Source organism: Chrysemys picta, chromosome 4, assembly GCF_011386835.1.
Source record: "Chrysemys picta bellii isolate R12L10 chromosome 4, ASM1138683v2, whole genome shotgun sequence".
Taxonomy (NCBI): domain Eukaryota; kingdom Metazoa; phylum Chordata; order Testudines; family Emydidae; genus Chrysemys; species Chrysemys picta.
The window spans coordinates 138,919,394-138,933,266 of NC_088794.1; the positions used below are offsets into that span (position 1 = coordinate 138,919,394).

At 42.9% G+C, this 13,873-nt stretch overlaps 1 long non-coding RNA gene across 1 annotated transcript; it reads right to left on the reverse strand.

Annotated features, from left to right (window-relative positions):
• Positions 1-5,820: 5,820 nt before the first annotated feature.
• LOC122172275 (uncharacterized) lies at positions 5,821-9,693 on the reverse strand. Its single transcript, XR_006172415.2, has 3 exons — positions 9,648-9,693; positions 7,321-7,394; positions 5,821-7,063 (listed from the first exon to the last, which is right to left on the reverse strand). It is a non-coding gene; the product is annotated as an uncharacterized LOC122172275 (long non-coding RNA).
• Positions 9,694-13,873: the final 4,180 nt, after the last annotated feature.

The following is a 13,873-nucleotide window of genomic DNA, read 5'->3' on the forward strand; positions in this document are numbered from 1 at the left end:
CCAACAAAAAGTCGAAATTTTCCACTGAATATTTTGCCAAAAGCAATTTTCTGTTTTTGTCAAAATTTTTCACAAACATAAACCCTATTTCCTGACCAGCTTGACTTGGCCCTGTGCAAATCAAACCCAATTTTTTAAAAAGGAGTTTTATACACTTTAAATAGCTTTCCTCCCACCCAGCTGTCTCCCTCACTCTTGTAGGCCAGATCTCTGGCTCTTTCCGACAAGAGGACTGCAACCTGACCTATCTCCCACTTGACCCACCCAGCTGTTCTTATTTCATTTCCCTTCCTGGGGTCTAGTCACAGTCAGACTATTTCTTCCAGCCTGTCCCCATAGCAAATGAATAGGAGGGACATCAAAGATATTAAAGGGCAGCAAGTTTTAAGCAAATAAATTGAAGTTGTATTTTATGCAGTACACAGTCAATGTGCAGAATTCGCCAAACTGAATTTTAAACAGGACTTGATTTGGTGATGACTGATAACCTGAGTAGCTGCAAATGTTCAAACAATGACATGAGAATAATCAAACTCTGGCTGACCAGCTGTGAGGTCAAGAATGACTTTCCTCCATGTAACATTGCCCAATTGCCTGGGTGCATTATGGAGACCTTTCACCTTCCTCTGAAGAATTAACCATCAGCCCATGCTGAAGCTCACTGAACCAATGGTCTTGCCCTTTATGGTAGGTCTTTCCCACATCATTACAAAAACAGATTCACAACTTAACACCAGCTGGTCCAGTACACAGCTACCTTAGGGTTCCGTTCTGTGTTCTCATTCTCCCATGCTTCCTGGAAGATTTCAGTACACTAGGTGTTGTCTCTGTCTTCGGTGAAACATCATGGAGCAAAGGTTAGTGTTGGGAAGCTTAGCTGAGCGGGAAAGGTGGAAGAGATATGGAGAGGGGGTTAAATTTATTGGAAAGGGGAGATCGGGAGTATGAGTATGCTGGGGTGGCAAGGTCTTTTTTTTACTTCTCTTAGGAGAGTCAGGGGCTCTGTTATTGGTGCTGAGATGAGAATAGAGAAAGTCCTCAAAACATAAAGACCTGAAGCTTGTGTGCCTGATATAGATCTTCCAGAATTTCTCCTATAGCACATTTTTCCCACTCCAACAATATGGAAGAAAACAAGCTCAGGATAATGAGGTCCAGTTAATCCAGCTGTGGCACACATCCACAATTCCTTTCCTGTTGCAAATGCAAGTCTGTGTGTGCTTATTCCATTATTTAAAAATGCCAGTACTTGTACATCAATGAAGAGAAGTAAAGACTAACTATTGCTTGCCTTACTCCCATGAGTAGTCCCGCTGAAGCTAGTTGGATGTACTCATTTGGACCTAAAGAAGGGAATCAGAGAGAGAAAGAGAAAGAGAGAAAGAGAGCACCCCTCTGGAATTCATTTCTTATTTACATAGGGAAATCAATCCAGAAAGTTTGCACTGAAATCCAGGTGTCCTGTAACACTGAAATGTGATTTTCTGTTGAAAAGAATGTATGTTTATATGCATAAATACATATGGAGAGGCAGTGGCAAACAATTATTTCCTAAAGTATAAATCAGCTTCTTCTAAAGCAGGGATTTGAGGAGACCTTTGATAAAAGTGTGTGATTTCTTCATTACAAAAGATGAGTCAAGGAAAGAATGTGCCGCTAATCCAGATGATAGACCTACAGGCAGGCTCTCAAAGACATGTTAGTACAACTGCCTGGGAAGTTACCAAATGGATGCCATCTCTTGAATCTCTTTCACAGCTTCACATCTGCCTTCAGCAATCACCATGGAAATAAGAGGAGGAAAGTGCTTCTGGGGGTGCGGTGTAGCTTGAACCTTATGCCTGGTTTTCTGTACACTGCACCTTTATTTTTTTTAAAAAGAGCAGCCATTTTGTTTTCTGAGGTACTGCAGCCTGTGACAGAGGAGACCCTCCCCATTCAGCATTCTCACACAGAGACTTCAGAGAAAACCTCTTAAAGAGGCCCAGGGCGAAGTGGCAGTAAAGGTGGTTCACAGCAGGATCATGAGCTTTTAGAGCCTCTTATGCTGCTCCTGCCCCCTTTCCTTGAGTAAAGGGACCAGAGTGGGTCTCAGAATCTCACCCTTTGCTTTTGTTGTTACACCCTTTTCCATAATAGAAACGCCCAACTTTATTGTCATATTTTGCTTTTTCTGTATGGAAACTTATTACCTGGGGGTGGGGAGTGTTTTTGGAACAACATTTATATTTCTCTGTACAAAGCATTTTTTCCATTGAGAAACTGCCCTTCTTACAATACAACAGTAGTCAGTTGCAATAGTGATAATCACCGTTGCAAGATGCAGCTCCAAACGTCCACGGCAGGCATATTGCTGTGAACTTCGAAAGCAACACCGTATGGTAGCATGATACTTGTACATGACAAAAGATTGGTGGGAAACACTGCTGTGAAAAACGTGGTATGTAAGTTATCATGGTTGAACTTGATCAAATAGCAGTAGTTTCTGTTTACAGACACCACAAGCTGAACAGATTGCATGGCCAATTGGCCTTCCCTGGTCAGAAAAAGCCCTGGTTAGTCACAGGCTAGTCACAATAAGAAAGAAGTTGAGAAGTGGACAGCAAGTAAACAGCTGGATCTTGCTCTATGACTTCAAGGATTAAAGTACCTTGGGGGAGGGATAGCTCAGTGGTTTGAGCATTGGCCTGCTAAACCCAGGGTTGTGAGTTCAATCCTTGAGGGGGCCACTTGGGGATCTGGGGCAAAATCAGTACTTGGTCCTGCTAGTGAAGGCAGGGGGCTGGACTCGATGACCTTTCAAGGTCCCTTCCAGTTCTAGGAGATAGGATATCTCCATTAATTTCTATTTCAAACCACATGATGGAACAAGGAAAGACAAAAACAAGTGCATGATCCAAGAGACCCATTGCATGGACACATTCCACCACCCAGCAGGCTGAAATCCAAAACCAGCTTTGTCTCTGAAAACCCCTTACCCCAAAATAGCATTGTGGAAGGCTACAGAGTAACAAAATGGAGAACTTGGTTCCTTCAGAACAACTCCCTTCAGGCACTGACCTCGAATGAAAACACTGATGTACTCTAAATTGAGTGAGAGCTAAAAAGTCTGGTGACAATATGGGGTCATTCCTCAGCTTCCACTTGGTCAAATGTGGATGTGGAGAGCCTAGGCAAACACTTGAACATACCCAGGGCCGGCTCCAGGCACCCAAGCACATGCTTGGGGCGGCACCTGGTAAGGGGCGGTGGGGGGAGCGCGGCGCAGCATTCCGTGGGGGAGGGGGCGCTCCGGCGGCGTGGCGCTGGGGGGGTGGGCTCCGGTTGCGCGGGGCTCGGCGAGGGAGCGGCGCGGGCGCGGCGCTGGAAGGGGGTTTTGGCGGGGGCGGGCTCCGGCGGCGCGGCACAGCGCGGGGCTCGGTGCTCGGGGGGGGGGGGGTTCTGGCGCGTGGCGCTCGGTGGGGGTGCGGCGCGGGCGCGGCACTGGAGGGGGGTTCCGGCGGCGCTTGGCAGGGGGCGGGGGTGGGCTCCGGCGGCGCAGCGCTCGGTGGGGGTGCGGCGCGGGCGCGGCACTGGAGGGGGGTTCCGGCGGCGCTCGGCTGGGGGGGGGGTGGCGCGGTGCTCGGCGGGGGGGCTGGGGGGGCGGCGCTTTTTTTTGCTGCTTGGGGCAGCAAAAAAGCTAGAGCCAGCCCTGAACATACCTAATGCAGTGCCCTCTGTCAAAATCCTGTACTCCCAAGGAACTGTTTGAGATAAGTGGTAATATCAGATCTTGGCTGTGGTTTTTGAGTGATAAGCTGTAATGATGATATTCCATAACTGAAATCAAAAACACAAGCTCAGAACGATCAGCCAATTCAAATCAGTTACCCCATTACCATTTTATCCTGCATTCTTCCTAAACACAACACTGCACTCTAGTCTTTTCCATCTGTTCAACCACATGCTTTCTGTTCCAGGCCACAAGATTGGAGTTTGGGTTGTGCATCTGCTAGTGAGCGAGATGCAGGCAGTAAGTGTGTTGTGGTTGGTTGAAGAGTACTGGTGTATTTGTAGAGGTGATATGAAAGGAATATTGTGCTGGCTGGGAGCCTGGAGCCTTGCTGAGAGATTTGCAGATTTGTTTGTGTTGGTGCTTAATGCACTTGAGCTACTTTAGTTCTTACCCAGTGTACTTTTCTGTGTGGATCTAAATCTATATATTTCCTCCAAGTTAAACCTTTGTCACCCTTCACCGCCACTCTTCCACTCTACCCACTAACCATTTCCCCCGCTTCTGCAAACAATTCAAAACTTTAGAGCAGCTTTCAAACACTTGCCTTTTAAAAAAAAACCATCCTAACTACAATTGTTTCTTTCTTAATTCCAGATGGTTACCCCCCTGCCCCTCAAATTATCCAGGTCTGAAGTGAAGGAAGGAAGGTATTCAGTCTGGACCAGGGACAGGTTTAAAGGTCCTATATCTCATGATGTTTTCAGGCATCAGTTCTCTGCCCGGAGTGGAATGGGGAATAAAAACTGGTATCATGGGGACATGACCACTCTATCTTCCTGTTACAGGGCTGGCTGCCTCTCAAGTGTCCCCTCATGGCCTGGGTGGCTTTGAAGCTCCACCTCAGTTTCTCCATCACTTGGGGCTCCTTAATCAACAACTCCACTAGAGGCTTTCTTGTGGCCAAAAATACCTCTCCTTGGCATCTGGATTTATTAACATAATTCATATCATGCTCAAAGCCCCCCAAAATAGTCAGTGAACACAACACCTATTCAGGTCTGCCAATTCCAGGGTCCTTTTTCAGGGTCAGGCTGCTTTTTAATCAAGCAGCTACTCCAGCGCCTTCTAGCTAGAGTCCTTCCCTGCTCTTCTCAGCAGGAAGTCCCCAGTTTTCTTACCTGGAGGCCTTCCTTCTGCAAGAAAGAGTACAACATGCTCCCAGTGCTGTCTATCCTCCAGCTTTGAGACATCAACAGTCAAACCCCTCTGCCACTTCCCGGGCCCTCTGCTTTCTTTAGCCCTCTTAAAGGGCCCAACCCATCCTGTGATACTTCCCCATATTGCTAAATGGGGTGGAGGGAGGGGTTCCTGAATAAAAAAGGTTGAGAACCATAGCTTTAGAAAGCAACAGAGGGTCCTGTGGCACCTTTGAGACTAACAGAAGCTTTAGAGTTAATCATGTGGGCTCTCTCACATTGGGGAGTTGGGAATCACCCTTTTCCAGTGCTGTACACAGCATTTGTTTCTAGCCATGGCCGATGGTGAGATATTAGAACAAAAAAATCACAAAGGCATGGTGGAGAGTAAAGATATTTTGAGATATTTTAATTTATGTATTTTATTTAATTAATTTATTTATTTATTATTTGGAGATTTCTAAAATGCATTAGTTGTAATTTTTCTTCCTCTTTATGGGCTGTATAGTTGTACTCCCAGTACTAAGTCACCCTGGGTTTACAGGGCTATGAAAAATGGCACCTTTACAGTATCTTAAAATCCTGCAAAACATTTCCCGAATGGCTTCGCTGTAAATGTTGTAGCATAAACCATAGTGCAGTATAAAGGATTTATTATCACTGGGACATAACAGGGCACCATCCAGACTAATGAGTAGCTTTGTCACCTAACTTGGGGTGCCCTTTACAATGCCCTGCTGCTGTAGCCTCCAGCCTGGACTGCTTTAAGGGAATACTACGCCAGTTGATTATTTTAAATAGAGTACCCAGACACTCCAACTTAAACACACTGGATTAGGTAAAACAATAAAACAAGTTTATTAACTACAAAGAGAGAGATTTTAAGTGAGTATAAGTAATGAGGCATTAAAGTCAGAAATGGTTACAAGAAATATAAAGATAATATATTTACTAGTGTCTAATTTAGCAAACCATATTAGATTCAAGCAAAGTTTCACATCACATGCTCCAGCAGATTACTGACCAATCTCTCAGGTCAGGACTCCTCCCCCACCAAGAGTATGCCAGAGAGAGAGAGGGAGGGAGAAGAGAGGTGTCTTGGGGTGTCTGCCCCATCTGTTTGTAGTCCTGTCCCCACTATGAGAAGCATTTCCAGCTGGGAGCAAGGCAGTAGGCAGTCTGGTGAAGAGAGGAAACTCCATGCTGTTTCTTTGCTCAGATGTAGATTTTTGTCCCTGCCCCCTTGCTTGCCAAAGAATGACCACTTAGCAGGTAACGGTCCGTCAGCCTTTTTGACACCTGGCTGAGGCGTCAGCTTGTCTCTTGTTGCTGACAAACTGGTTTAGCCACTCTCCAGATTCATCTGGGAAACATATTACAGCCATGATGGCAGCATATGTTCATAACTTTACATATAATGTTGCTATGTGCATTTTACCATGATATTATTGATCAGCAAGTTATGAGTTTTTAAATACCTCACAAGGTATACCTTGTACAAACATTACAATACTGTCTAGGGTGTGGACACAGGGGTATATTCTGTCACAATCAATCATTTGGGATGAGCAGCAGGTATCCCACAGGCATGCCAATACCACGCCACCTTGTGTTTTTTTTTTTTAACGGGCCAAATCTCAAAATCTTGACAGTTTTAAATCTTTATCAGAGACTGAAACTTGGATGAGAGTTTTTGCCTGCTTTAGGACTATTTAAGAATGGAGAATGTTGCTGTATATTGTTACTGAACTGCATATTGTGTGCGAACAGGGCAGGATCAGTAAGCAATACGAGAGTATCTCATGCCTGTATGATGTTGACAGATCTAGATTTTTACTTTTACGGTAATATTAGTACTGAATGAAACCCAGAATCAAACATTTAGATCTGATTGTTAAACAATAACCACAACATCAGGGAACAGAGAGAGCCAGAAAATGCCTGTGTTAATTCATGTATTCAACAGATTGTGGGAGAGAGAGTATGGGCTAAGCAATCTGTTCATACTAACATTAGTTACCATGGAGCGGAAGGAACATTTTTGAATCTCTCAATTTCTGCTGAGTCAGTCATGAAGATTAAAAATGCTTTCTCTGCTTTCATGAGAATAGGAAAGAATCTGGGAAGGTCCTGGCAGGCTGCTATCATCTCCCTATAGAAAGAGAGGACCAAAATTCATTCCATTTTCAAGGTAATAGGGGCTATGCAGGGATAAATTTGGCTACCAGTCAGCAAAATTTCTGCTGAAACCAAATCATGACATCATAACCTTGGAAGAGTGGGGAGGAGAGAATAAGCGGTGACACTCTTACCAGGGAAATGGGAGCAGAGAAGGGAAGGGATGTTGGGCAGGAAAGTGTGTGCCACTTTAACAAGGAACACTGGGCATAATCTTGGGTAGCAACATACCGAGCATCCTTGTGAGTTGACAGAAGAAGCAGAGCCAATGGTAACTTCAGATAGAGTGACATGTCTGTATCCTCCTGGAGAGGAACATAAAGCAATAGCAGTTAGTGGCAAAAGTGAGAAGGAACTGGAGGGGTCACATAACAGAATACTTCAGGCCAAACTATATTCTCAACACCATCATCTGGAGTAACTTCACAGATGGCTGAAGGTTTGGCAGAATCCAAAAGCATTTGCACCCTTTCAGCTGTGATGCATTATAGGATATTGCCCCAACTTCCAAACTCATGTCTGTTTTTTCCCTAGATCAACAGAAAGCCACTGGCCTTTGCACACGAACGTCTTTAGTGGCATCAACACCGGAAGATTGGAAGGTGGCAATTTCTGGGGCATTCAAAATGGTACCATCAAGAGTAGATTGTGAGGTACTTCTCTTACACTACAAACCAAACAGTAAGCTCCTGGACCATGTACTCTGGTAGAAGGGTGTCTTTTCATTAGCTGAATGCCACATTACCACTGGACTATATCCAAAAAAGAGCGTGTACATGTGGAACTTTTTTAACCCTGTCAAGTGATCAAGCAAGTGATAGAATTTACTTCTCAAACACACAGTTCTTAATAGCTGCAAAGCTGCACAGGGCAGCTGTTTTGGACATGCAAAGCGGTGCACATTCAACTGAATAGCATAGGCCAGAATCCTCCACTAGAGTTTACTGGCATAACTCCACTGAGGTTCTGGCTCCATCCTCTTTGAAAATTTGGCCCTTGTCTAACACATGAATCACTCTGCCCCTCCTAATCTCTTCTCCCCTACCCTGGCCCCTTCATCCCTCTTCCCTTCCCTTCTCTATCCATTTAGCTTGTCCTCTCCCAAGTAAACTCACCCCAGTCCTCCAAAGCGCCCCAATTAATGGACCTAACATGCAGTTTGATGCTATGACGTCATTTACTCTCTTTGTCCGTAATATCCCTTCCCCCACCCCCGTCTGCCTTGTCTATTTCGAGCATAAGCTTTTTGAGGCAGGGACCCTCTACCACTCTGTGTTTGTGCCCTGCACCACGAGGCCACCTTCTTGAATGACCCTTAGGCACTACCTTAATAAACACATTGAATAGTCTTCCCCCTATTCTCGGACAACTTTCAAACCTTAACCATTTACATCAGTGCCCATGCCAGTTGTGCATTTCAGGGGTCCTTTGACTGAATCACAGTGCAAACAGTGAACGTGTCAAGGGACCGCAAAATATGAGGTGAAAAAAGTTCAGGGTACATCCAGAAAGCAGAATGGGGCCCAGCGTATTTGGAGAACCCTGGCTTTAACTTAAAGGTCAAAGGAAAATGAGTAATGAACTAAGCCGTAAACAATGCAAAATTCAGAAATGTTTCGGGTGTGTAATGTATGTGGCTGTTATCTTCCTTGTGCCATTAGAGTCCATAAATACAATGTAAAGGAAATGTCCTTTCATCTAATATTAACAATCAGCATCAGAAAAAAGACCATTGACCTTAACATGGGCAGCATTCAAATGAGTAATAATTTCCTCCTATTTTAAAAAAGCTTTCAATAAATTTATTGTTTTTAGTTTTCATAGGGTTTGGCTGGCGTGCTGGGAAAACTGGTATGCGCTTATCAAGCGTATCCCCATATAGATCATGAGTTAATGGAAAGCACTCCAAGCTGGGGCTGGCGGTGATAGAATTGTGCTGAGACATGCAGTGTGTAAGGGTGGGTTATTCTGTATTTTCTCATGCATTACCTTTAATTGTGGATTTTTTGGGTGGGAGAGGAGGAAGTGGATTATAAAATGAGGAGTTTGGGATAGCTGAGATTTAGTTGCCTCAGCCTCCTTTAGATGTTTTGAATAACTTTGGAAGTAACAATGCACAAAAGCACAGGAAGCAATTTGTGCAGCAAGCCATTACCCTGCTTGAAAAACTTACTTTGGCCAAACGTTACAGAGGTGAGCATACAAAGTTAGGCATTAAGATTTCATAGTTAGACTCCTAAATAAAGTGGCCTGATTTTCAGAGCCATCACACATCCACAGCTCCCATCAGATTAACTCTGTCCTCGGTTACACAGGGGTAAATCAGAGGACCGGGCATTGAAAGAAAACATTCTCAAGGGGCACTTTATCCCATAACTGCTGGACTTCTCTGAAGAATCTGGCATTGGCCACTGTGACAGGCCAATATATATAAGAGATTGTATATATAAGAGATTGGTCTAACAGTCAGGATTTACACCAGTGGAACTGAGAACAGCATGTGACTCATGAAAGCAAGGCCTTTTATTTATTTGATTAAAATTATTTATTTAATTTACCTTTCAGACAGTGATTTTCAAAAAAGATAACAAGTTGTATATCCCTAAACACAAAAGAAAACTATTGTCAATCCACTGTAAATCCATGGGTCCACACTTCGATGTAATTTATACTTGTTACTTTAATATCAATGGAGTTACTATGGATTTATACAGGTGTAACTGAAATCAAAATTTGGCCCTCTGTAGTCAGAGCTCAAGGTTGCAGGATCATTTATGCAAACTGCTAGGTTTGCTTGTGCGGAGGACTGCATATAATTATTATTTATTTGCATTAGAGTAGCAAACCTCAGGGCAATCCAGGGTCAGGGCCTGATTGTGCTAGGCTCTGCACATACATGCTGCAAAAAGAAAGTCTTTGCCCCAAAGACACGAGTGGGTGACTCAAACAAATAGGAATAAAGGGAAGGGAGATAATGCGGTAACAGTAAGGCAAGCCAGCTGGCATACAATAAGCAAGAGGGTTAATGGCTATTGCAGTTATTTTAGCAAATGCTTAGAATCTCCACTGCCTTGTACCTTGTATAGTCAGGTATTCCTATGCAAAGTGGTTGTACAATGCTACCAAGTCACTTTTCCGTGCTGTACTCTACATAGGGATATTCAATGTATGTAACGGGTACCGCTTTGGAACTGTTGGGGAAGTGACAGACTGCACAGGGTGAAATACTCAGTTGGATAAACCGGAGGTAAAGGAGTTTACAGGGCCAAAATCAAGCTTGGTGGAGTCAAGCTTATTTACATAAGCTGAGGATTTGGCCCATAGAGACAAATGATGGAGACTGGGATGCAAAATGTAAAGTTAATGCTGTAGACTGAACATACAGTACATAAACAAGGACTTAGAGAGAGCTTTTTTCTGGCATTCAATTTCACAATGTAACTACATTTTCCCTCTCTTAGTACATATTCTTGTTACCTTGCTGCTTATATTTTCTTAAACATATGCTGGAGATATGTGCCCTCAACTGATGTCAATAAGTGCTGTTCCACTGAAGTCCAATGGAATTACTCTAATTTACACCAGCTGAGGATTTGGCCCATGAATTTTAGGAGAGACTTCTTATCTCAAAGCTATTGTTTAACTGTCGTGGTTATATAACTGCACAAAAATTTACAGGTTCTGTCTGCATTACAAAGCCACCAGATTAGCTCAACCAATTACTTTAAAATGTTTTCATGCCAGATTTAGCAGGTTTTCTGTTTCAGTTCCAAGAGTCAAGTCACTTACACGGGCAGGCTGACCACTTTGGGGAGTGATTTTTAAATCATCACACACATTTTGCATACACGGGTCCCTTCTGGCCTTATCATCTATAATTCTATTATCTCTGTGGGAACAGCTCCCATGATCTTCAACCTTATCTAATTTACTTGTTATGCAGAACAAGAAAAGGAGGTTAAATGTATATAACTTCCCTATTTTAAAATCCTATCCTAAAATTCCAATCATTCATAAGCTTAACCAGGGTAAGATTTGCTTTTTTTTATTACTATTCACAATAGCATATTGATAACCGGAAAGCAGCAATGGAACTATGGTGGCGGGAATCAAAGGATTTGCGTTATGAAAATGGTATGTGAGCGTCTCACATGAATAAACTGCGAATCACCCTTGGGAGCAGGAGCAGGCCCTACTTTGGAAGAAGAAGGTTTCTAACCATCAGAGTGAAGTTCTGGAACAGCCTTCCAAGGCGAGTAATGGGGGGCAAAGAACCTAACTTGTTTTAAGACTGAGCTTGATAAGTTTATGGAGGGGATGGTATGGTGAGATTGCATATGGCATATGGCCCATCCATGACTGTTATTAGCAAGTATATCCAACAGCTAGATATGGGACACTAGAGGGGGATGGTTCTGAGTTACTATAGAGAATTCTTTCCCAGGTGTCTGACTGGTGAGTCTCATCTACATGCTCAGGGTCTAACTCATTGTCATATTTAGAGTTGGGAAGGAATTTCTTGAGAGGTCAGATTGGCAGAGGCGTGGATTTTTATTTATTTATTTATTTATTTTGCCTTCCTCTGCAGCGTGGGGCACAGGTAACATGTGGGTTTGAACTAGAGTAAATGGTGGAGTCTCTGTAACTTAAAGTCTTTAAATCAAGATTTGAAGACTTCAGTAGTTCAGCCAGAGGATATGGGCCCACTACATGAGGTTCTGCGGCCTGCAATGTGCAGGAGGTCAGACAAGAAGATCATGATGGTCCCTTCTGACCTTAAAGTCTATGAGTCTGTATGGTATGGGGAAGGAACTAGAGGTGGAATGGTAGGGATGGCAAAACAAAATGTATGAGCAGTGAGAAAGGGGTCTTCTATGAATTAGGGAGAAAAGAAGCAGGAACGGAATTAGTCACGCACCTCTCCTTAATTATTCAGGGGAGATTTTCAAAAGCACAAATGGGAGTTAGGTGCCCTACTCCCTTTAAAAATCAACTGGATTTCACCTAATTCCCATTGACTTTCAGTGGGAACGGCATACCTACCTGCCCTTTGTGCCTTAGAAAATCTAATTCCCTACCGCAAATTAGACTTGGTATTTGGAAAAAATATTCTTGACTGTGACATTATCTGATTAAAATATGACCATGTAGAATTGTTGCTACCACTGTTCTGTAATTGCAACAAATCTTGTACACAGTGTATCAAATAAGATGTCTATGGAAAAGTTATGATGTGCTTAATAGGATAATCATATCTGTTTGCATGTATCATTTTGGTATCTGATGTTATGAATATTAACTATGTACCTGTATTTCAAATGTGTTTGCTCATTTGGTAATACCCACAAGGTATTTAGCCAGCACATTGTGAAGGGACTATTCAAGTTGAATGTTCCATCAAGGAACACTTAACTCACAATGGACCATGGAAGAGGCCCATGCACACCTGATGGACTTTCATGTGAATGTACTAACTAGAGTATGGGTAATGGCTATGACAAAGCGAAGTAGGCATAGACATGTGACTTGGCCATGTGACTCCAAAATCTATCTTGTTACCTGTAATTTTCCACAAACCAGAACAATGGGTTTCCCTACACATGGCAGAAGCTATAACAGGCCCTGAAAACATCTCCATTTTACCTCTTTTCTGTTCTGACCTCTGGACTATGAACGTATACTAATGGGAGCATTCTAACCAAGGGACTGAGGATCTTTCAATGATTTGGAAGTAACCAGAGACTTGACTTAAGCCAGCAGTTTATTCCATCACTGCTATAAGCCTGATCGAATAACCTTGCAATTATTGTATGTATTTGATTCCTTTAACCAATTTTAACTCTCACCTTTCTTTCTTTTTATAAATAAACCTTTAGATATTAGATCCTAAAGGATTGGCAACAGCATGATTATTGGGTAAGATCTGAGTTATATATTGACCTGGGTATGTGGCTGGTCTTTGGGATCAGAAGCACTCTTTGTTTGATGAAATCGGTTCTAAATAACCACTCATCATTAAGTCTAGTGTTTTTGGTGGTGATACAAGGACTGGAATATCGAAGGAGACTGCTTTTCTGACTTCTTGTTAGCCAGTGTGGTGAAACAGAAGTTTACTTTTGTTGCTGGTCTGATATATCTTATGGAAGTATAACCATCAGTTTTGAGTGTGTCTGCCCTATTTCTCAGCAGCTTGTCCTAAATTTGGTATTCTCAATTGTGACCCACAGAGGCATGGTGACATTGACAAAAAACGGAACAACAGTATTTGGCCAAAAGTAAAGTTAACAGTGCCTCAAAGCTGAGATACATGTGCTCTCTGGAAGGAGTGATGAGGGTGTATGGCGATGGGGGATTGCATGGCCTGCATACATTGCTACCATAATGATGAACTTTGAAAACGTATATGGATTTAATGTTTGAAAGCATTATCATGCAATGAAAAAGGATTGTGATATTCAATTTTAATATTAAATAGATGTAAAGAATCTGGATTTCCTTCATACTTCCAAATCCCAGGCAACAACAGCAAAAACATGCTGGGGAAGATGTGAGGTGTATGATTTGATTTTCGTAGTCAAAGTTATTAAACGAAATAGTTTGAAAGGGGGGATGATAGGCAGTTTCTTAGTGTTTAACCTCTCTGACTCCTGGTTTTGGTAGGTGGAAATTGGAGTGTTTTGATATCCCATGTTTTTTGTTGGCATAGTTATTTCCTGCAGGGAGCAGATCTGCAACTAAGGAATGATGCAGGGCGAAAGCTTTGACTTTTGTACGCACGCAGCTT